The sequence below is a fragment of the Oncorhynchus keta genome, chromosome 14, assembly GCF_023373465.1.
Source record: "Oncorhynchus keta strain PuntledgeMale-10-30-2019 chromosome 14, Oket_V2, whole genome shotgun sequence".
NCBI classification, from domain to species: domain Eukaryota; kingdom Metazoa; phylum Chordata; class Actinopteri; order Salmoniformes; family Salmonidae; genus Oncorhynchus; species Oncorhynchus keta.
The window spans coordinates 7,871,870-7,895,700 of record NC_068434.1 but is presented as its reverse complement, the minus strand read 5'-3'; the positions used below and the strand labels follow the sequence as shown (position 1 = coordinate 7,895,700).

General features: G+C 39.0%; 1 protein-coding gene and 1 long non-coding RNA gene across 4 annotated transcripts in view; one reads left to right on the top strand and one right to left on the bottom strand.

The window, feature by feature from the left end:
* Nucleotides 1-23,831, top strand: part of LOC127907163 (histone-lysine N-methyltransferase, H3 lysine-79 specific-like) — a 233,665-nt gene that overhangs the window by 130,652 nt on the left and 79,182 nt on the right. The gene's annotated exons all lie outside the window — the stretch shown is intronic.
* The window catches only part of LOC127907165 (uncharacterized), a 43,313-nt gene continuing 32,536 nt past the window's right edge, over nucleotides 13,055-23,831 (bottom strand). The window contains exons 1-7 of one of the 3 annotated variants that reach the window (XR_008063566.1): nucleotides 22,296-22,528; nucleotides 21,375-21,943; nucleotides 20,261-20,568; nucleotides 18,775-19,302; nucleotides 14,074-14,765; nucleotides 13,496-13,570; nucleotides 13,055-13,221 (exon numbers count right to left, since the gene is read on the bottom strand). This is a non-coding gene — a long non-coding RNA (uncharacterized LOC127907165). Of the gene's footprint in view, nucleotides 13,222-13,495; nucleotides 13,571-14,073; nucleotides 14,766-18,774; nucleotides 19,303-20,260; nucleotides 20,657-21,374; nucleotides 21,988-22,295; nucleotides 22,529-23,831 lie in introns of those variants that run through there. The other 2 variants (XR_008063564.1, XR_008063565.1) reach the window with 2 other exon arrangements.

Below are 23,831 nucleotides of genomic sequence, written 5' to 3'. Positions count from 1 at the left end.
TTTTAATACAAGGTATAGCAAGCCGGAGTGGTCCGCGGAACACACACCTTCCCAGAGTCCCGGCTCCTGTATTTATACACATGTAGCATATGGGTCCAACCCATATGAAAATAAACATACTTCCCCTATTCATCTGCCACCATTATCTTTTTAGTTCAGGCTTCTTGCTTGTTCACGCCCAATAACGCCCATATCTGCTTTCAGTTAGATTATAATGGTGGCAGGACACTTGCTTTGTCCTAAAAATAATATACGTCCCTTTATTCTACAGGCCTATTCTTTGGCCCTGTATTTAGCTTATGGTTCTTTTGGATGTATGCTCTTATCTAGTGTCAGCCGACTATGTGTCTCCTTTTACTTTAGTGTATCCAGTTCTCCTAGGTGTAGTATTTCTTTTGTATGTGGATCAATAGACTATGTGTCTCCTCTTACTTTAGTGTATCCAGTTCCCCTAGGCGCCTGTGTGTCTCATTTACTCCCACATTAGCAAGCTAGCATAAGGGCCTTAGAGGGACGTCGCGATGGGGGGAAGTCTCTTTTTGCCTCCTCGTGCGGTGACATAGACAGACCAGTCGTAGAATTAGTAGGGTTCCAAGTAGCAGAGGGGTCCAAATCCAATTGGCAAAATGAGTATAGTGGTCCAAGAAACTGGCCGGTGGATCAGATAACAGTCCAATATGCTATAGATAGCTAGCAGTCCTGAGGGGCCTGAGGGGCCTGTTGGGATCCTCAGGCAGATTATGTCGGTATCCCAGTCGTCAAGGATCGGCGGGGTTCCGTGCCCAGCGGAAGGGGTCCGGATATTGTAGCCGAGGAGTGGGCTTCATGAGTAGCCCAGGAGCCCTAGCCGGGAGATGAGTCTAGCATGGACTAGCTCCAGGCTAGTTGGTGCTTGCTCCGGGACGAAAACGTTAGCCAGGATTAGTCAACCCGGGTTGCGTTTAGTAGTAGTAGCAGTAGTAGTAGTAGTAGTAGTAGTAGTGTTAGCAGTAATGGTAGCAGTGGTAGAAGTAGTAGTAGAAGTTGTGTGTCAGGTAAAGAGAGAGACCAGCTCAGTGTTGACAGCTCAATGTTGACATCTCAGTGTTGACAGCTCAGTGTTGACAGCACAGTGTTGACAGCACAGTGTTGACAGCTCAGTGTTGACAGCTCAGTGTTGACAGCTCAGTGTTGACAGCTCAGTGTTGACAGCACAGTGTTGAAAGCACAGTGTTGACAGCTCAGTGTTGACAGCTCAGTGTTGACAGCTCAGTGTTGACAGCTCAGTGTTGACAGCTCAGTGTTGACAGCTCAGTGTTGACAGCTCAGTGTCGACAGCTCAGTGTTGACAGCTCAGTGTTGACAGCTCAGTGATGACAGCACAGTGTTGACAGCTCAGTGTTGACAGCTCAGTGTTGACAGCTCAGTGTTGACAGCTCAGTGTTGACTGCTCAGTGTTGACTGCTCAGTGATGACAGCTCAGTGATGACAGCTCAGTGTTGACATCTCAATGATGACAGGTCAGTGTTGACAGCTCAGTGTTGACATCTCAGTGATGACAGCTCAGTGATGACAGCACAGTGTTGACATCTCAGTGATGACAGCTCAGTGATGACAGCACAGTGTTGACAGCTCAGTGTTGACAGCTCAGTGTTGACAGCTCAGTGATGACAGCTCAGTGTTGACATCTCAGTGTTGACAGCTCAGTGATGACAGCACAGTGTTGACATCTCAGTGATGACAGCTCAGTGATGACAGCTCAGTGTTGACAGCTCTGCTCTGTACTGTAGAGAATCATCCAAGACAAACAATGTCCAAACACTGATGTCTTACAAAGTGACATTTCTTTATTTCAACAATGTCAGTCTCATGTGGTAACAGAGTTCCATTGGGATAGATTGTAACTCAACTTTAGGAAGGTGTTCTTAATGTTTTGTGCCCTCAGTGTATATTTAAAGTTTCAACATGAAACAATTTGAATAAGAACAGGAAGTAGTGTGTGGTAAATACATTATGGTTCTCTGTTCAATAGTAGACCTCCTCAAACACTGAGTAAAAGTCTCACTCAGATCTTTAGAGTTCTCAGTCTCTGACTCCGCCCGCTGACCTCCTGACCCCCCACAACCCTCTCCATTCTAAAGGTCTGCAGTGCAAAGGTCAATAATCTACGTTGGATTGGAATTCTGTTTTACGTCTCATCAAGATCTTTACAGACCTCCCTCCCCTCCTTCTCTTGACACTGTAGACTGGACCAGACATTATTCTGACCTGTTTTCCCCATGACCACCATGATCCATGGTCACCCCCCACGGTACAGTGGACAGTAGACCTGGTCTGGTTCATCATCATAGACGGTGATGGTGAATCATATCAGATTGTGGAGAAGCCAACTTGATGAGTTTCTCCTGACCCAGCCCAACAACCCTATCAGTGCCCTCTGACCTTTCCCCTCTCGTTCCAGTCCCTTCTGCAACAATGAGTGAGCTTCCCTGACTTCTTTCAAGTTCTGTCTTAGTCTCTCCATCTCTATATTCTTCTCTTTCATCTGTCTATTCCTCTCCTCCATCTGTCTGCTGAACTCCCTCTGCATCTTTGTCTGTGAGATCATGATGTTCCTCTGTAACTCAGGCAGGACTATCTTCATCAGGTTTCTCTCTGCTTCAACTCTGGCTTCTCCTTCATAGTTCTCCATCTCCTGTCTGTGTCTCTCCTCCATCTCCCTCCTCTCATTCTCTCTCTTCTCTCTAAATCTCTCCAGCTTCATCTCCATCTCCTCCCTCCTATCAGACTCCCTCTTCAGCTCCCTCTCCAGCTCTCTTTTCTTCTCCTCATCCCTCTCTTCTTTCACCTGTCTCTCCAGTTCACTGGTTCTTTCACTGAGTGTTCTGATATCTCCCTCATGTTCCTGGATCACTCCCTCTATCTTTATCAGAGAATCCTGCAACTCCTTCTGAAGCCTCTCTCTCAAGTCTCTCTCCTCCCTCTGTTTCCTCTCTCCTCTCTCTCTCTGGATCTTTCCCTCCATCTCTCTAACCTGGTCCTCTGCCTCCTGGTAGGTCTGACTGCTGTAGAATCTCTCTCTGTTTCCTGCCACCATCTCCTCTACCTGATCCAGCAGCTCTGATACCTGAGTGCCATGGGCCCTGTCCTTAATGTTGAGGACGTGGTACCTGCTCCCACTTTTCTCTACAAGCTGCTGGAGGTCCTGACTTCCTGCTTGGAGAAACTCCTCAATGCTCTGCTCTTTCAGTCCATCATCATGGGTGAATAGAATCACAGTGTGTTCCCAACAACCCTCCCCAAACATCTCCTCTATTCTCTCCAGCACCCCTCTCTCCTCCCCCTTAGAGGGCTCCACTGGTATGACCAGGAGGAAGGCGTGGGGTCCCGGGGCAGACAGACGGACACAGAGCCCCACATCCTGTCTCATCTCCTCCAGAGAGAGTCCAGGACAGAACCAGTCTGGAGTGTCCACCAGCACCAGCCGTCTCCCACACACGTCCCCCTCTCTCCTCTTACTCCTCTGGGTCACTGCAGAGGGGCTGGCCTGGGCCCCAAACTCCTCTCTGCCCAGGATGGTGTTTCCTGCTGCACCCTCCCAGCCTCAGTCCTCCCCAGCAGCACCAGTCTCAGTTCAGACACACTGGGAGACACTGGGGAGTCTGGACTGCTGCTCTCTCCTCCCACTGCAACACAACACACAGCACTGATCAACACTCTGACTCTCTGGAGGAGGTACAACAGTGTCTAATATAATATCATCTACATCCATAACTCACTAGATGGAGGAGGTACAACAGTGTCTAATATAATATCATCTACATCCATAACTCACTAGATGGAGGAGGTACAACAGTGTCTAATATAATATCATCTACATCCATAACTCACTAGATGGAGGAGGTACAACAGTGTCTAATATAATATCATCTACATCCATAACTCACTAGATAGAGGAGGTACAACAGTGTCTAATATAATATAATCTACATCCATAACTCACTATATGGAGGAGGTACAACAGTGTCTAATATAATATCATCTACATCCATACCTCACTAGATGGAGGAGGTACAACAGTGTCTAATATAATATAATCTACATCCATAACTCACTAGATGGAGGAGGTACAACAGTGTCTAATATAATATAATCTACATCCATAACTCACTAGATGGAGGAGGTACAACAGTGTCTAATATAATATCATCTACATCCATAACTCACTAGATGGAGGAGGTACAACAGTGTCTAATAATCCATAACTCACTAGATGGAGGAGGTACAACAGTGTCTAATATAATATAATATCATCTACATCCATAACTCACTAGATAACTCACATGTACAACAGTGTCTAATATAATATCATCTCTCCATAACTCCTCAGATGGAAGTGTGGGGTCTGTATCTGAGGTCTCTCCTCTCACTGTAACACAACATAGAGAACTGGTCAACATACTGACTGGAGAGACACATTTAAAACATAGTATAAACAAACTACAAATACATTAAACATCATAGTGAAATATAGATTATTGGAGAAAACAGAGAATATCAAGATTGATGACAGTTTGAGACAATATTGATAACTCACTAAGTGAAGGATGGACCACTATAGACTAGAAACAGTAGGAGACAACAGGACAATATTGATAACTCACTAAGTGAAGGATGGTCACTATAGACTAGAAACAGTAGGAGACAACAGGACAATATTGATAACTCACTAAGTGAAGGATGGACCACTATAGACTAGAAACAGTAGGAGACAACAGGACAATATTGATAACTCACTAAGTGAAGGATGGACCACTATAGACTAGAAACATAACTCACTAAGTGAAGGATGGACCACTATAGACTAGGAGACAACAGGACAATATTGATAACTCACTAAGTGAAGGATGGTCACTATAGATAGAAACAGTAGGAGACAACAGGACAATATTGATAACTCACTAAGTGAAGGACGGTCACTATAGACTAGAAACAGTAGGAGACAACAGGACAATATTGATAACTCACTAAGTGAAGGATGGACCACTATAGACTAGAAACAGTAGGAGACAACAGGACAATATTGATAACTCACTAAGTGAAGGATGGACCACTATAGACTAGAAACAGTAGGAGACAACAGGACAATATTGATAACTCACTAAGTGAAGGATGGACCACTATAGACTAGAAACAGTAGGAGACAACAGGACAATATTGATAACTCACTAAGTGAAGGATGGACCACTATAGACTAGAAACAGTAGGAGACAACAGGACAATATTGATAACTCACTAAGTGAAGGATGGTCACTATAGACTAGAAACAGTAGGAGACAACAGGACAATATTGATAACTCACTAAGTGAAGGATGGACCACTATAGACTAGAAACAGTAGGAGACAACAGGACAATATTGATAACTCACTAAGTGAAGGATGGTCACTATAGACTAGAAATAGTAGGAGACAACAGGACAATATTGATAACTCACTAAGTGAAGGATGGACCACTATAGACTAGAAACAGTAGGAGACAACAGGACAATATTGATAACTCACTAAGTGAAGGACGGTCATTATAGACTAGAAACAGTAGGAGACAACAGGACAATATTGATAACTCACTAAGTGAAGGATGGTCACTATAGACTAGAAACAGGACAATATTGATAACTCACTAAGTGAAGGATGGACCACTATAGACTAGAAACAGTAGGAGACAACAGGACAATATTGATAACTCACTAAGTGAAGGATGGTCCACTATAGACTAGAAACAGTAGGAGACAACAGGACAATATTGATAACTCACTAAGTGAAGGATGGTCACTATAGACTAGAAACAGTAGGAGACAACAGGACAATATTGATAACTCACTAAGTGAAGGATGGTCACTATAGACTAGAAACAGGACAATATTGATAACTCACTAAGTGAAGGATGGTCCTCTATAGACTAGAAACAGTAGGAGACAACAGGACAATATTGATAACTCACTAAGTGAAGGATGGACCACTATAGACTAGAAACAGGACAATATTGATAACTCACTAAGTGAAGGATGGAGACAATATTGATAAACAGGACAATATTGATAACTCACTAAGTGAAGGATGGTCACTATAGACTAGAAACTAGAAACAGGACAATATTGATAACTCACTAAGTGAAGGATGGACCACTATAGACTAGAAACAGTAGGAGACAACAGGACAATATTGATAACTCACTAAGTGAAGGATGGTCACTATAGACTAGAAACAGTAGGAGACAACAGGACAATATTGATAACTCACTAAGTGAAGGATGGTCACTATAGACTAGAAATAGTAGGAGACAACAGGACAATATTGATAACTCACTAAGTGAAGGATGGTCACTATAGACTAGAAATAGTAGGAGACAACAGGACAATATTGATAACTCACTAAGTGAAGGATGGTCCTCTATAGACTAGAAATAGTAGGAGACAACAGGACAATATCTATAACTCACTAAGTGAAGGATGGACCACTATAGACTAGAAACAGTAGAAGACAACAGGACAATATTGATAACTCACTAAGTGAAGGATGGTCCTCTATAGACTAGAAACAGTAGGAGACAACAGGACAATATTGATAACTCACTACTAGTAGAAGGATGAAGGACCATTATAGACTAGAAATAGTAGGAGACAACAGGACAATATTGATAACTCACTAAGTGAAGGATGGTCCTCTATAGACTAGAAACAGTAGGAGACAACAGGACAATATTGATAACTCACTAAGTGAAGGATGGTCCACTATAGACTAGAAACAGTAGGAGACAACAGGACAATATTGATAACTCACTAAGTGAAGGATGGACCACTATAGACTAGAAACAACAGGACAATATTGATAACTCACTAAGTGAAGGATGGACCACTATAGACTAGAAACAGTAGGAGACAACAGGACAATATTGATAACTCACTAAGTGAAGGATGGTCACTATAGACTAGAAACAGTAGGAGACAACAGGACAATATTGATAACTCACTAAGTGAAGGATGGTCACTATAGACTAGAAACAGTAGGAGACAACAGGACAATATTGATAACTCACTAAGTGAAGGATGGTCACTATAGACTAGAAACAGGACAATATTGATAACTCACTAAGTGAAGGATGGACCACTATAGACTAGAAACAGTAGGAGACAACAGGACAATATTGATAACTCACTAAGTGAAGGATGGACCACTATAGACTAGAAACAGTAGGAGACAACAGGACAATATTGATAACTCACTAAGTGAAGGATGGTCACTATAGACTAGAAACAGGACAATATTGATAACTCACTAAGTGAAGGATGGTCACTATAGACTAGAAACAGGACAATATTGATAACTCACTAAGTGAAGGATGGTCACTATAGACTAGAAACAGGACAATATTGATAACTCACTAAGTGAAGGATGGTCCACTATAGACTAGAAACAGTAGGAGACAACAGGACAATATTGATAACTCACTAAGTGAAGGATGGTCCACTATAGACTAGAAACAGTAGGAGACAACAGGACAATATTGATAACTCACTAAGTGAAGGATGGTCACTATAGACTAGAAACTAGAAACAGGACAATATTGATAACTCACTAAGTGAAGGATGGACCACTATAGACTAGAAACAGTAGGAGACAACAGGACAATATTGATAACTCACTAAGTGAAGGATGGTCACTATAGACTAGACAACAGGACAATATTGATAACTCACTAAGTGAAGGATGGTCACTATAGACTAGAAACAGTAGGAGACAACAGGACAATATTGATAACTCACTAAGTGAAGGATGGTCACTATAGACTAGAAACAACAGGACAATATTGATAACTCACTAAGTGAAGGATGGAAGGATGGACAACACAATATTGATAACTCACTAGACACTATAGACTAGAAACAGTAGAAACAGGACAATATTGATAACTCACTAAGTGAAGGATGGACCACTATAGACTAGAAACAGTAGGAGACAACAGGACAATATTGATAACTCACTAAGTGAAGGATGGTCCACTATAGACTAGAAACAGTAGGAGACAACAGGACAATATTGATAACTCACTAAGTGAAGGATGGACCACTATAGACTAGAAACAGTAGGAGACAACAGGACAATATTGATAACTCACTAAGTGAAGGATGGACCATTATAGACTAGAAACAGTAGGAGACAACAGGACAATATTGATAACTCACTAAGTGAAGGATGGACCACTATAGACTAGAAACAGTAGGAGACAACAGGACAATATTGATAACTCACTAAGTGAAGGATGGTCACTATAGAAACTAGAAACAGGACAATATTGATAACTCACTAAGTGAAGGATGGACCACTATAGACTAGAAACAGTAGGAGACAACAGGACAATATTGATAACTCACTAAGTGAAGGATGGTCACTATAGACTAGATAAACAGTGAAGGATGGTCACTATAGAAACAGGACAATATTGATAACTCACTAAGTGAAGGATGGTCACTATAGACTAGAAACAGTAGGAGACAACAGGACAATATTGATAACTCACTAAGTGAAGGATGGACCACTATAGACTAGAAACAGTAGGAGACAACAGGACAATATTGATAACTCACTAAGTGAAGGATGGACCACTATAGACTAGAAACAGTAGGAGACAACAGGACAATATTGATAACTCACTAAGTGAAGGATGGACCACTATAGACTAGAAACAGTAGGAGACAACAGGACAATATTGATAACTCACTAAGTGAAGGATGGACCACTATAGACTAGAAACAGGACAATATTGATAACTCACTAAGTGAAGGATGGTCACTATAGACTAGAAACAGTAGGAGACAACAGGACAATATTGATAACTCACTAAGTGAAGGATGGACCACTATAGACTAGAAACAGTAGGAGACAACAGGACAATATTGATAACTCACTAAGTGAAGGATGGTCACTATAGACTAGAAACAGTAGGAGACAACAGGACAATATTGATAACTCACTAAGTGAAGGATGGTCCACTATAGACTAGAAACAGGACAATATTGATAACTCACTAAGTGAAGGATGGACCACTATAGACTAGAAACAGTAGGAGACAACAGGACAATATTGATAACTCACTAAGTGAAGGATGGACCACTATAGACTAGAAACAGTAGGAGACAACAGGACAATATTGATAACTCACTAAGTGAAGGATGGACCACTATAGACTAGAAACAGTAGGAGACAACAGGACAATATTGATAACTCACTAAGTGAAGGATGGACCACTATAGACTAGAAACAGTAGGAGACAACAGGACAATATTGATAACTCACTAAGTGAAGGATGGTCCTCTATAGACTAGAAACAGTAGGAGACAACAGGACAATATTGATAACTCACTAAGTGAAGGATGGACCACTATAGACTAGAAACAGTAGGAGACAACAGGACAATATTGATAACTCACTAAGTGAAGGATGGACCACTATAGACTAGAAACAGTAGGAGACAACAGGACAATATTGATAACTCACTAAGTGAAGGATGGTCCACTATAGACTAGAAACAGTAGGAGACAACAGGACAATATTGATAACTCACTAAGTGAAGGATGGTCACTATAGACTAGAAACAGTAGGAGACAACAGGACAATATTGATAACTCACTAAGTGAAGGATGGACCACTATAGACTAGAAACAGTAGGAGACAACAGGACAATATTGATAACTCACTAAGTGAAGGATGGACCACTATAGACTAGAAACAGTAGGAGACAACAGGACAATATTGATAACTCACTAAGTGAAGGATGGTCACTATAGACTAGAAACAGTAGGAGACAACAGGACAATATTGATAACTCACTAAGTGAAGGATGGACCACTATAGACTAGAAACAGTAGGAGACAACAGGACAATATTGATAACTCACTAAGTGAAGGATGGACCACTATAGACTAGAAACAGTAGGAGACAACAGGACAATATTGATAACTCACTAAGTGAAGGATGGTCCACTATAGACTAGAAACAGTAGGAGACAACAGGACAATATTGATAACTCACTAAGTGAAGGATGGACCACTATAGACTAGAAACAGTAGGAGACAACAGGACAATATTGATAACTCACTAAGTGAAGGATGGACCACTATAGACTAGAAACAGTAGGAGACAACAGGACAATATTGATAACTCACTAAGTGAAGGATGGTCCACTATAGACTAGAAACAGTAGGAGACAACAGGACAATATTGATAACTCACTAAGTGAAGGATGGACCACTATAGACTAGAAACAGTAGGAGACAACAGGACAATATTGATAACTCACTAAGTGAAGGATGGACCACTATAGACTAGAAACAGTAGGAGACAACAGGACAATATTGATAACTCACTAAGTGAAGGATGGTCCACTATAGACTAGAAACAGTAGGAGACAACAGGACAATATTGATAACTCACTAAGTGAAGGATGGTCCACTATAGACTAGAAACAGTAGGAGACAACAGGACAATATTGATAACTCACTAAGTGAAGGATGGACCACTATAGACTAGAAACAGGACAATATTGATAACTCACTAAGTGAAGGATGGTCCACTATAGACTAGAAACAGTAGGAGACAACAGGACAATATTGATAACTCACTAAGTGAAGGATGGTTCACTATAGACTAGAAACAGTAGGAGACAACAGGACAATATTGATAACTCACTAAGTGAAGGATGGACCACTATAGACTAGAAACAGGACAATATTGATAACTCACTAAGTGAAGGATGGACCACTATAGACTAGAAACAGTAGGAGACAACAGGACAATATTGATAACTCACTAAGTGAAGGATGGTCACTATAGACTAGAAACAGTAGGAGACAACAGGACAATATTGATAACTCACTAAGTGAAGGATGGTCACTATAGTAGGAGACAACAGGACAATATTGATAACTCACTATGAAGGATGGACCACTATAGAGAAACAGTAGGAGACAACAGGACAATATTGATAACTCACTAAGTGAAGGATGGACCACTATAGACTAGAAACAGTAGGAGACAACAGGACAATATTGATAACTCACTAAGTGAAGGATGGACCACTATAGACTAGAAACAGTAGGAGACAACAGGACAATATTGATAACTCACTAAGTGAAGGATGGTCACTATAGACTAGAAACAGTAGGAGACAACAGGACAATATTGATAACTCACTAAGTGAAGGATGGTCCACTATAGACTAGAAACAGTAGGAGACAACAGGACAATATTGATAACTCACTAAGTGAAGGATGGTCACTATAGACTAGAAATAGTAGGAGACAACAGGACAATATTGATAACTCACTAAGTGAAGGATGGTCACTATAGACTAGAAACAGTAGGAGACAACAGGACAATATTGATAACTCACTAAGTGAAGGATGGACCACTATAGACTAGAAACAGTAGGAGACAACAGGACAATATTGATAACTCACTAAGTGAAGGATGGTCCACTATAGACTAGAAACAGTAGGAGACAACAGGACAATATTGATAACTCACTAAGTGAAGGATGGTCACTATAGACTAGAAACTAGACAACAGGACAATATTGATAACTCACTAAGTGAAGGATGGACCACTATAGACTAGAAACAGTAGGAGACAACAGGACAATATTGATAACTCACTAAGTGAAGGATGGTCACTATAGACTAGAAACAGTAGGAGACAACAGGACAATATTGATAACTCACTAAGTGAAGGATGGTCACTATAGACTAGAAACAGTAGGAGACAACAGGACAATATTGATAACTCACTATAGAGTGAAGGATGGTCACTATAGACTAGAAACAGTAGGAGACAACAGGACAATATTGATAACTCACTAAGTGAAGGATGGTCCACTATAGACTAGAAACAGTAGGAGACTCAACAGGACAATATTGATAACTCACTGAAGGATGGTCCACTATAGACTAGAGTAGGGACCACTATAACTCACTAAGTGAAGAAACAGACTAGGAGACAACAGGACAATATTGATAACTCACTAAGTGAAGGATGGACCACTATAGACTAGAAACAGTAGGAGACAACAGGACAATATTGATAACTCACTAAGTGAAGGATGGTCACTATAGACTAGAAACAGGACAATATTGATAACTCACTAAGTGAAGGATGGACCACTATAGACTAGAAACAGTAGGAGACAACAGGACAATATTGATAACTCACTAAGTGAAGGATGGACCACTATAGACTAGAAACAGTAGGAGACAACAGGACAATATTGATAACTCACTGGATGGAGGAACCTCCATGCTGTGTCTCCTCCTGACTGGGAGGATGGAACCTGTTTCTGACATCTCTCCATGTTCTAAAATAATAGAACAACCATTTAGAATGAGAACATTTACCTCAGTGACACAGGAAGGCACATAGACCTACTGAAGGGGAGTTCTGGGTTTCTACTGAAATGTTAAGTATCACATATCTCCCTCACCAGTCATCTGGGCTGAGATCTCTCTTCTCAGTCTCTCTACCTCAGTCTTCACATCACATATCTGTTGAGCTGAAATAACAAAGGAGGACTAGGATCTGAATTCTGTGTTAAAGACTTTAGACAGAAATATGATGCAGAGGGAAAGTATGAAGTGATGGACAACAATATTCACAACTCAGTGGAGAGTCGACAATAACCTGAGAATTGAGGAAAGTACAGAAGACTAAATGTATTAATGGTGTGAATAATCTCACCCAGTTCAGCATTTTCATTGTTGACATCCTCCACCTGTTTGTCTCTTTCTTTTAACTGGTTCTCTCTCTCCTCTAGTAGGTTGTCTTTCTCTTCTACTTCCTGTCTCCTCTCTTTTAGTTCATTTTCTTTTCCCTCCAGTAGTTTGTCTCTCTCTTCCAGTCGTTTGTCTCTCTCTTCCAGTCGTCTGTCTCTCTCTTCCAGTCGTCTGTCTCTCTCTTCCAGTCGTCTGTCTCTCTCTTCCAGTCGTCTGTCTCTCTCTTCCAGTCGTCTGTCTACTTGACTGTTCTTGTCCTTCTCTCCCAGTCTGTGGTTCCTGTCCTCTAGTTGAAGGTCTTGTTCCTCCAGTAGGACTCTGAAGTTCTCTACTTGGCTGTTCTTGTCCTGCAGGTTCTTTCTCAGAGCCTCTAGTTGAATGTTTCTATCCTTTAGTTGTTTCATCATCTCTTTAAACATCTCTGAGAGAGAGCAATTAACATATTTAGTTGGTTGTTTGAATAAGTAATGTATTAATTTATTCAATAGTGTGTCTATAAAGACATTATCATTTGATGGAGGTGGTACAATTATTAGTAATTATTTCCTCCAGTCAACAGTTATCTGAGCTGAACCAATCATCAACTGGTCTATTGACTATTTGATACATTACAAATTAATTAGTATGAAAAACAGAATGACATCACTCATGTTCCCTGATTCAATCCTCTCTCCTCCAGACTCTCTCATACTTACCAAGCTCACCAGCTGATGCCTCCCTCTTCAGCTTGTCCTCCTGGGTCTCACGTTGTAAATACCGTGATCCTGAGACTATGGTGGAAAACAGAGAGGTGAGTTCTGTGTGGTAGATGACATCACTATATACAGAACAAACAGGACCAATCAGATTTCTCCTGTCACTCAAGCCTCCCTCATGGAGGGACTGTGGGAACCAATAAGATCTGATTAACGTAAATAATGTTGTTTTGCTATTGGTCTTTCTCTGATCAAATGATTATTGTCGTTGTTTGTGATAACCAGCATTGGGCTCTATGTCAGATACAGGATATTGTGTCAGGAGGCAGGGTTCTATGGAATATACATTCAGTAGAATGTGAAGAACATATGACATCATAATACAACCTACCTTGAGAACATTTGGGGAGAGTTTTGATAAATGTAAAGAAACTGATTTAATTTGTAGCCTTGAAGAAGACACACTGCTGTTCACAAGGCCTGTAGTTTTTATAGTATCAGATTAACACTCTGGTCTGTTCTTTGTCTTGTGTTATTGGTTGTCAATAAACAAAACAGACAAATAAGTAATTACTCACCCTCATCTGATCATCCATTATCCAAGATGGAGAGTCATGAATAATGATCATGTAAAACAGAATGCATTAGTTATTATTGTTCATTGAATTTCTGTCTCATTTCAATAATTTAATAAAATACCATACATCATTTTGGAATGACTGGTCATCACATTCATTACTAATGTACATCTAGGGAAAGGGATGTAAGCAGTGCTACTATTGGAACAGTCTAAACATCACAGAATGATTCATACTCGGACATTAAACTGAATTCAAGCTGATTCCATGTTCATTTTGGGATGTGAAATGTTGACCTCTATAGCAGATATATAGTGGGAGGACTATGTGAAATATTGACCTCTATGGCAGATATATAGTGGGAGGACTATGTGAAATATTGACCTCTATAGCAGATATATAGTGGGAGGACTATGTGAAATATTGACCTCTATGGCAGATATATAGTGGGAGGACTATGTGAAATATTGACCTCTATAGCAGATATATAGTGGGAGGACTATGTGAAATATTGACCTCTATAGCAGATATATAGTGGGAGGACTATGTGAAATATTGACCTCTATAGCAGATATATAGTGGGAGGACTATGTGAAATATTGACCTCTATGGCAGATATATAGTGGGAGGACTATGTGAAATATTGACCTCTATAGCAGATATATAGTGGGAGGACTATGTGAAATATTGACCTCTATGGCAGATATATAGTGGGAGGACTATGAAATATTGACCTCTATAGCAGATATATAGTGGGAGGACTATGTGAAATATTGACCTCTATAGCATGGGAGGACTATGTGAAATATTGACCTCTATAGCAGATATATAGTGGGAGGACTATGTGAAATATTGACCTCTATGACAGATATTAGTGGGAGGACTATGTGAAATGTTGACCTCTATAGCAGATATATAGTGGGAGGACTATGTGAAATATTGACCTCTATGACAGATATATAGTGGGAGGACTATCACTATGTGAAATATTGACCTCTATAGCAGATATATAGTGGGAGGACTATGTGAAATATTGACCTCTATAGCAGATATATAGTGGGAGGACTATGTGAAATATTGACCTCTATGGCAGATATATAGTGGGAGGACTATGTGAAATATTGACCTCTATAGCAGATATATAGTGGGAGGACTATGTGAAATGTTGACCTCTATAGCAGATATATAGTGGGATAACTATGTGAATTGATAACTGAAATATTGACCTCTACAGCAGATATATGTGGGAGGACTATGTGAAATATTGACCTCTATGACAGATAATAGTGGGAGACTATGTGAAATATTGACCTCTATAGCAGATATATAGTGGGAGGACTATGTGAAATGTTGACCCTATCAGATATATAGTGGGAGGACTATGTGAAATATTACCTCTATGGCAGATATATAGTGGGAGGACTATGTGAAATATTGACCTCTATGGCAGATATATAGTGGGAGAACTATGTGAAATATTGACCTCTACAGCAGATATATAGTTGAGGACTATGTGAAATATTGACCTCTATGACAGATATTAGTGGGAGGACTATGTGAAATATTGACCTCTAAGCAGATATATAGTGGGAGACTATGTGAAATATTGACCTCTATGGCAGATATATAGTGGGAGGACTATGTGAAATATTGACCTCTATAGCAGATATATAGTGGGAGGACTATGTGAAATATTGACCTCTATCAGATATATATGGGAGGACTATGTGAAGATTGACCTCTATGGCAGATATATAGTAGGGGAACTATGGAAATATTGACCTCTACAGCAGATATATAGTGGGAGGACTATGTGAAATATTGACCTCTATAGCAGATATATAGTGGGAGGACTATGTGAAATATTGACCTCTATGGCAGATATATAGTGGGAGGACTATGTGAAATATTGACCTCTATGGCAGATATATAGTGGGAGAACTATGTGAAATATTGACCTCTACAGCAGATATATAGTGGGAGGACTATGTGAAATAATCTATGATATATAGTGGGAGGACTATGTGAAATATTGACCTCTAGAGCAGATATATAGTGGGAGGACTATGTGAAATATTGACCTCTATAGCAGATATATAGTGGGAGGACTATGTGAAATATTGACCTCTATAGCAGATATATAGTGGGAGGACTATGTGAAATATTGACCTCTATGGCAGATATATAGTGGGAGGACTATGTGAAAATATTGGCAGATAATAGTGGGAGGACTATGTGAAATATTGATAACAGATATATAGTGGGAGGACTATGTGAAATATTGACCTCTATGGCAGATATATAGTGGGAGGACTATATTGACCTCTGTGAAAGGAAATATTGACCTCTAGTTACTGAATGATTCAGACTGAGATGTGACTATTGATTTAACTACCCCTCTGAAATGTTGACCTCTATAGACAGATATTTTGTGGGAGGGATATGTGAAATGTTGACCTCAGGACAGATATATGTGGGAGAACTATGTGAAATATTGACCTCTATAGCAGATATATAGTGGGAGGACTATGTGAAATATTGATCTCTACTGGGAGGACTATGTGAAATATTGACCTCTATAGCAGATATATAGTGGGAGGACTATGTGAAATATTGACCTCTATAGCAGATATATGTGGGAGGACTATGTGAAATATTGACTATGACTGGGAGGACTGAAATATTGACCTCTATAGCAGATATATAGTGGGAGGACTATGTGAAATATTGACCTCTATAGCAGATATATAGTGGGAGGACTATGTGAAATATTGACCTCTATAGCAGATATATAGTGGGAGGACTATGTGAAATATTGACCTCTATGGCAGATATATAGTGGGAGGACTATGTGTAATATTGACCTCTATGGCAGATATATAGTGGGAGGACTATGTGTAATATTGACCTCTATGACAGATATATTCTGGGAGGACTATGTGAAATGTTGACCTCCATAGCAGATATATTGTGGGAGATCTATGATATGAAAATGCTGGATAATTTGAAGAACATCTATACATCTTAATCCAACCTACCTTGAGAACATTTGGGAAGAGTTTTGATAAATGTAAAGAAACTGATTTAATTTGTAGCCTTGAAGAAGACACACTGCTGTTCACAAGGCCTGTAGTTTTTATAGTATCAGATTAACACTCTGGTCTGTTCTTTGTCTTGTGTTATTGGTTGTCAATAAACAAAACAGACAAATAAGTAATTACTCACCTAATACTGATCATCCATTATCCAAGATGGAGAGTCATGAATAATGATCATGTAAAACAGAATGCATTAGTTATTATTGTTCATTGAATTTCTGTCTCATTACAATAATTTAATGAAATACCATACATCATTTTGGAATGACTGTTCATCACATTCATTACTAATGTACATCTAGGGAAAGGGATGTAAGCAGTGCTACTATTGGAACAGTCTAAACATCACAGAATGATTCATACTCGGACATTAAACTGAATTCAAGCTGATGTTCATTTTGGGATGTGAAATGTTGACCTTATAGCAGATATATAGTGGGAGGACTATGTGAAATATTGACCTCTATGCAGATATATAGTGGGAACTATTTATTGACCTCTATGGCAGATATATAGTGGGAGGACTATGTGAAATATTGACCTCTATGGCAGGCACTATGAAATATTGACCTCTAGTAGTGGGAGGACTATGTGAAATATTGACCTCTATAGCAGATATATAGTGGGAGGACTATGTGAAATATTGACCTCTATAGCAGATATATAGTGGGAGGACTATGTGAAATATTGACCTCTATAGCAGATATATAGTGGGAGGACTATGTGAAATATTGACCTCTATAGCAGATATATAGTGGGAGGACTATGTGAAATATTGACCTCTATGGCAGATATATAGTGGGAGGACTATGTGAAATATTGACCTCTATAGCAGATATATAGTGGGAGGACTATGTGAAATATTGACCTCTATAGCAGATATATAGTGGGAGGACTATGTGAAATATTGACCTCTATAGCAGATATATTGTGGAAGGACTATGTGAAATATTGACCTTTGTAGCAGATATATTGTGGGAGGGCTATGTGAAATGTTGACCTCTATAGCAGATATATTGTATTGTATGCCAAATCTGGATAATTTGAAGAACATCTATACATCTAATCCAACCTACCTTGAGAACATTTGGGGAGAGTATTGATAAATGTAAAGAAACTGATTTAATTTGTAGCCTTGAAGAAGACACACTGCTGTTCACAAGGCCTGTAGTTTTTATAGTATCAGATTAACACTCTGGTCTGTTCTTTGTCTTGTGTTATTGGTTGTCAATAAACAAAACAGACAAATAAGTAATTACTCACTTAGTCCTGATCATCCATTATCCAAGATGGAGAGTCATGAATAATGATCATGTAAAACAGAATGCATTAGTTATTATTGGTCATTGAATTTCTGTCTCATTTCAATAATTTAATAAAATACCATACATCATTTTGGAATGACTGGTCATCACATTCATTACTAATGTACATCTAGGGAAAGGGATGTAAGCAGTGCTACTATTGGAACAGTCTAAACATCACAGAATGATTCATACTCGGACATCAAACTGAATTCAAGCTGATTCCATTTTCATTTTGGGATGTGAAATGTTGACCTCTATAGCAGATATATAGTGGGAGGACTATGTGAAATATTGACCTCTATGGCAGATATATAGTGGGAGGACTATGTGAAATATTGACCTCTATAGCAGATATATAGTGGGAGGACTATGTGAAATATTGACCTCTATGGCAGATATATAGTGGGAGGACTATGTGAAATATTGACCTCTATAGCAGATATATAGTGGGAGGACTATGTGAAATATTGACCTCTATAGCAGATATATAGTGGGAGGACTATGTGAAATATTGACCTCTATAGCAGATATATAGTGGGAGGACTATGTGAAATATTGACCTCTATAGCAGATATATAGTGGGAGGACTATGTGAAATATTGACCTCTATAGCAGATATATAGTGGGAGGACTATGTGAAATATTGACCTCTATAGCAGATATATAGTGGGAGGACTATGTGAAATATTGACCTCTATAGCAGATATATAGTGGGAGGACTATGTGAAATGTTGACCTCTATAGCAGATATATAGTGGGAGGACTATGTGAAATATTGACCTCTATAGCAGATATATAGTGGGAGGACTATGTGAAATGTTGACCTCTATGACAGATATATAGTGGGAGGACTATGTGAAATGTTGACCTCTATATCAGATATATAGTGGGAGGACTATGTGAAATATTGACCTCTATGACAGATATATAGTGGGAGGACTATGTGAAATATTGACCTCTATAGCAGATATATAGTGGGAGGACTATGTGAAATGTTGACCTCTATAGCAGATATATAGTGGGAGGACTATGTGAAATATTGACCTCTATAGCAGATATATAGTGGGAGGACTATGTGGAATATTGACCTCTATGACAGATATATAGTGGGAGGACTATATTGACCTCTATAGCAGATATATAGTGGGAGAACTATGTGAAATATTGACCTCTACAGCAGATATATAGTGGGAGGACTATGTGAAATATTGACCTCTATGACAGATATATAGTGGGAGGACTATGTGAAATATTGACCTCTATAGCAGATATATAGTGGGAGGACTATGTGAAATGTTGACCTCTATAGCAGATATATAGTGGGAGGACTATGTGAAATATTGACCTCTATGCAGATATATAGTGGGAGAACTATGTGAAATATTGACCTCTATGGCAGATATATAGTGGGAGAACTATGTGAAATATTGACCTCTACAGCAGATATATAGTGGGAGGACTATGTGAAATATTGACCTCTATGACAGATATATAGTGGGAGGACTATGTGAAATATTGACCTCTATAGCAGATATATAGTGGGAGAACTATGTGAAATATTGACCTCTACAGCAGATATATAGTGGGAGGACTATGTGAAATGTTGACCTCTATAGCAGATATATAGTGGGAGGACTATGTGAAATATTGACCTCTATGGCAGATATATAGTGGGAGGACTATGTGAAATATTGACCTCTATGGCAGATATATAGTGGGAACTATGTGAAATATTGACCTCTACAGCAGATATATAGTGGGAGGACTATGTGAAATGTTGACCTCTATAGCAGATATATAGTGGGAGGACTATGTGAAATATTGACCTCTATAGCAGATATATAGTGGGAGGACTATGTGAAATATTGACCTCTATGGCAGATATATAGTGGGAGAACTATGTGAAATATTGACCTCTATAGCAGATATATAGTGGGAGGACTATGTGAAATATTGACCTCTATGGCAGATATATAGTGGGAGGACTATGTGAAATATTGACCTCTATAGCAGATATATAGTGGGAGGACTATGTGAAATATTGACCTCTATAGCAGATATATAGTGGGAGGACTATGTGAAATGTTGACCTCTATAGCAGATATATAGTGGGAGGACTATGTGAAATATTGACCTCCATGGCAGATATATAGTGGGAGGACTATGTGAAATATTGACCTCTATGGCAGATATATAGTGGGAGGACTATGTGAAATATTGACCTCTATGGCAGATATATAGTGGGAGGACTATGTGAAATATTGACCTCTATGGCAGATATAGTGGGAGATACTATCAGTTGTCCAACTGAATGTATTCAACTGAGATGTGTCTTCCGCATTTAACTCAACCCCTCTGAAATGTTGAGCTCTACAACAGATATTTTGTGGGAGGGATATGTGAAATGTTGACCTCTTTGGCAGGTATATTGTGGGAGAACTATGTGAAATATTGACCTCTTTGGCAGATATATTGTGGGAGAACTATGTGAAATATTGACCTCTATAGCAGATATATAGTGGGAGGACTATGTGAAATATTGACCTCTATGGCAGATATATAGTGGGAGGACTATGTGAAATATTGACCTCTATAGCAGATATATAGTGGGAGGACTATGTGAAATATTGACCTCTATAGCAGATATATAGTGGGAGGACTATGTGAAATATTGACCTCTATAGCAGATATATAGTGGGAGGACTATGTGAAATATTGACCTCTATAGCAGATATATAGTGGGAGGACTATGTGAAATATTGACCTCTATAGCAGATATATAGTGGGAGGACTATGTGAAATATTGACCTCTATGGCAGATATATAGTGGGAGGACTATGTGTAATATTGACCTCTATGACAGATATATAGTGGGAGGACTATGTGAAATATTGACCTCCATAGCAGATATATTGTGGGAGGACTATGATATGAAAATGCTGGATAATTTGAAGAACATCTATACATCTTAATCCAACCTACCTTGAGAACATTTGGGAAGAGTTTTGATAAATGTAAAGAAACTGATTTAGTTTGTTCCCTTGAAGAAGACACACTGCTGTTCACAAGGCCTGTAGTTTTTATAGTATCAGATTAACACTCTGGTCTGTTCTTTGTCTTGTGTTATTGGTTGTCAATAAACAAATCAGACAAATAAGTAATTACTCACCCTCATCTGATCATCCATTATCCAAGATGGAGAGTCATGAATAATGATCATGTAAAACAGAATGCATTAGTTATTATTGGTCATTGAATTTCTGTCTCATTTCAATAATTTAATAAAATACCATACATCATTTTGGAATGACTGGTCATCACATTCATTACTAATGTACATCTAGGGAAAGGGATGTAAGCAGTGCTACTATTGGAACAGTCTAAACATCACAGAATGATTCATACTCGGACATTAAACTGAATTCAAGCTGATTCCATGTTCATTTTGGGATGTGAAATGTTGACCTCTATAGCAGATATATAGTGGGAGGACTATGTGAAATGTTGACCTCTATGGCAGATATATAGTGGGAGGACTATGTGAAATATTGACCTCTATGGCAGATATATAGTGGGAGGACTATGTGAAATATTGACCTCTATAGCAGATATATAGTGGGAGGACTATGTGAAATATTGACCTCTATGGCAGATATATAGTGGGAGGACTATGTGAAATATTGACCTCTATAGCAGATATATAGTGGGAGGACTATGTGAAATATTGACCTCTATAGCAGATATATAGTGGGAGGACTATGTGAAATATTGACCTCTATGACAGATATATAGTGGGAGGACTATGTGAAATATTGACCTCTATAGCAGATATATAGTGGGAGGACTATGTGAAATATTGACCTCTATAGCAGATATATAGTGGGAGGACTATGTGAAATATTGACCTCTATAGCAGATATATAGTGGGAGGACTATGTGAAATATTGACCTCTATAGCAGATATATAGTGGGAGGACTATGTGAAATATTGACCTCTATAGCAGATATATAGTGGGAGGACTATGTGAAATATTGACCTCTATGGCAGATATATTGTGGGGGAGAAATATTGTATGTCAAATCTGGATAATTTGTAGAACATCTATACATCTAATCCAACCTACCTTGAGAACATTTGGGGAGAGTATTGATAAATGTAAAGAAACTGATTTAATTTGTAGCCTTGAAGAAGACACACTGCTGTTCACAAGGCCTGTAGTTTTTATAGTATCAGATTAACACTCTGGTCTGTTCTTTGTCTTGTGTTATTGGTTGTCAATAAACAAAACAGACAAATCAGTAATTACTGAAATCTGATCATCCATTATCAAGATGGAGAGTCATGAATAATGATCATGTAAAACAGAATGCATTAGTTATTATTGGTCATTGAATTTCTGTCTCATGACATAATTTAATGAAACCATCCATCATATTGGAATGACTGTTCATCACATTCATTACTAATGTACATCTAGGGAAAGGGATGTAAGCAGCACTACTATGTGAGCAGTCTGAGAATGACTGAATGCTTCATAATAAGACATCAAACTGAATTCAAGCTGATTCTATTTTCATTTTGGACGTGATTGACCTCCAGATATATAGTGGGAGAACTATGTGAAATGTTGACCTCTATAGCAGATATATTGGGAGGACTATGTGAAAGAATGGCAGATATATAGTGGGAGGACTATGTGAAATATTGACCTCTATGGCAGAGTGGGAATATTGAAATGTTGACCTCTATAGCAGATATATAGTGGGAGGACTATGTGAAATATTGACCTCCAGATATATAGTGGGAGGACTATGTGAAATGTTGACCTCTATGGCAGATATATAGTGGGAGGACTATGTGAAATATTGACCTCTATGGCAGATATATAGTGAGGACTATGAAATATTGACCTCTATGGCAGATATATAGTGGGAGGACTATGTGAAATATTGACCTCTATAGCAGATATATAGTGGGAGGACTATGTGAAATATTGACCTCTATAGCAGATATATAGTGGGAGGACTATGTGAAATATTGACTATGGCAGATATATAGTGGGAGGACTATGTGAAATATTGACCTCTATAGCAGATATATAGTGGGAGGACTATGTGAAATATTGACCTCTATAGCAGATATATTGTGGGAGGACTATGTGAAATATTGACCTCTATAGCAGATATATTGTGGGAGAAATATTGTATGTCAAATCTGGATAATTTGAAGAACATCTATACATCTAATACAACCTACCTTGAGAACATTTGGGGAGAGTATTGATAAATGTAAAGAAACTGATTTAATTTGTAGCCTTGAAGAAGACACACTGCTGTTCACAAGGCCTGTAGT